We start from the raw sequence: 2,234 nt of genomic DNA on the forward strand, positions 1-2,234 counted from the left end.
GTTACTCGCTTCACCCGTTTCCGCTTATTCGGGTCCCATTCGGGGCGGTTACTCGCTGCGCCCGCTTCCTTTATTCGGGTCCCATCCGATCTTAGACCATGGGTCTAAGTATGAGCTGGGCCTGCGAAATGAATATGACCCGGTTTAGCCTCGCGGGTCATCAAATGTATCTCGCAAGAAGTAGACGCCATGGCTCTGTATTCAGCTTCGGAGGACGAACGGGAAATAGTGTTCTGTTTCTTCGATCTCCATGAGATGAGAGAGGTGCCGAGGAAGACGGCGTAACCGGTGATGGACTTACGAGTCTCCGGGCAGGTGGCCCAATCGGAGTCAGTGAAAGCTTGAAGCTGTAGATCATTGCATGCAGAAAAGAAAAGGCCCAAACCGACTGTCCCCTTAAGGTATCGTAGTATTCTATGAACTCTGTTTTGATCATCAGTATTTGGTTGGGTGAGGTGCTGTGAGAGCTGGTTTACAATGTATGAAATGTCTGGCCTTGTGTGTGTGAGGTATAATAGTTTGCCTTTTATTTTTCTGTAAGATGTGGTATCGGTGATGGTATTTGTGTTTGGGGGTGGTTTATGATTTGGTAGTGCTGGTGAAGGTGCTATTTACAGTCTAGAAACTCCATTTCTTGTAAAATTTCTAACACATACTTTCTTTGTGACATGTGGATGCCTTGTTTGTTGCGAGCAAACTCGAAACCAAGAAAGTAATGGAGATTTCCGAGGTCATTGATGCTAAAAGATTTGTCAAGATGTTGTTTTGCAATATTGATTGTTTACATGTTGCTCCCTGTCAATACATGCACAACGATGAGTTTTTGCTGTTTGTTTTTCTATTGTTATACCTCGAGTTGCCCTGCTTGCTGCTTTGCCTGTTTTGGGTGTTAGTGAACCCTGCGAACATACTGCTTTCATCTTCTTCATTGTTCTTGACAGGTACAAGGCCTATTTGGCATTCATGTTGGGTTGCCAAGGAAAAAGCTTTATTGAGAGAGGGCAAGGGCTCAATCAACAGGATCTGCGAACAGATGGTGGAGTAGGAGTCATTTAGTCCTTGGAGGAAGGTGATGACTTGATCCGCATCTTGCTGGTCACGGAGAGTTTTGAAGGCATTGCAGCTGCACGCCTGCCTGCAAGTGCACTTGGGCATTGGTTTGAGGTTCATGAGTTCGTCATACAGAATTTTTAAGCAGGTATAGTAGTCTGAAACTCTTCCATTTCCTTACTTAAGGTTGTGTATCTCTCTACGTAACTCCAGAATTCTGATTGAATCCGTTTGTGCAAAACGTTCCCTCAGGTCTGCCCAGACTTGATCTGCCTTATCGAGCCATATAATGCTTCGCGCAATGGATGGTGACAACACTTGATGGATCCATGACATAACCATGTTATTGCACCTTTCCCACTGGTTATACATCGCATCATCGATTGCCGGAGCTTGGATGGTGCCATCGACGAAAGAAAACTTATTCTTCGACATTAGAGCCACCTTAACAGCTCTTGACCATTGGTGGTAATTCGGTCCGGTGAGGGCTTGCGACACCAAGGCCAATGAGGGGGTCTCATTTTGAGGCAGATGGTAGGGGCTGCTAGAAGTTATCAAAGGTGCAGTCCTGGTGGTTTAAAGGTGGAACCTTTAGAGTAATATTAGCTCTGATACCATATTGAAATGAATGAGGTAAGAAATATTAAATTCTTGTATTTCTCATTAAGGAAACAAAATAAACTAACTATTACATTTATACTATGATGTAGGTGTGCTACTCAAGCAAACTTAGTGAGCAAGAAAATAGGCGAAGTGGCTTAATCATAGCCATTCATCACGATCAACATGATGAATGGTTGTGATAACTTGAAGCAATACTTGGGTGTGAGTGGTTCTATGATAGCAGGATGAAGCTCTTCTAGAACCCTCTATTGTGGTGATATTACTAAGTTACCCTTGGGTCTTTGTGCAAAGACTAAAAAGACCCTTGGGTAATTATTAAGGCTTGGGAACTGTTGTACTTTACTTGATCTTTTACTTATCGATATTCTTCTCTCCAGAAAACCAAAGGTCTCCTCTTCTCCTTCTTCATTTCGACTTCCATCAACATGCAAACCATAGAAACTGTATCTTCTTCCTTTGCTCTTGTTTTCTTCTTACTGTAATAGGCGCTTACAGAAGAAGCCAGAGTGGTAAAGATACCGTCGGAAAGAGAGAGCGGCAGCGTAAGCCGGACTGGAGAA

General features: G+C 43.6%; 1 long non-coding RNA gene across 1 annotated transcript; it reads left to right on the top strand.

Annotated features, from left to right (window-relative positions):
• Nucleotides 1-960: 960 nt before the first annotated feature.
• On the top strand, nucleotides 961-1,941 carry LOC136222230 (uncharacterized). Its single transcript, XR_010685544.1, has 3 exons — nucleotides 961-1,198; nucleotides 1,303-1,683; nucleotides 1,761-1,941. It is a non-coding gene; the product is annotated as an uncharacterized lncRNA (long non-coding RNA).
• The last annotated feature ends 293 nt before the right edge of the window (nucleotides 1,942-2,234 follow it).

The sequence above is a fragment of the Euphorbia lathyris genome, chromosome 3 (assembly GCF_963576675.1).
Source record: "Euphorbia lathyris chromosome 3, ddEupLath1.1, whole genome shotgun sequence".
NCBI lineage: Eukaryota > Viridiplantae > Streptophyta > Magnoliopsida > Malpighiales > Euphorbiaceae > Euphorbia > Euphorbia lathyris.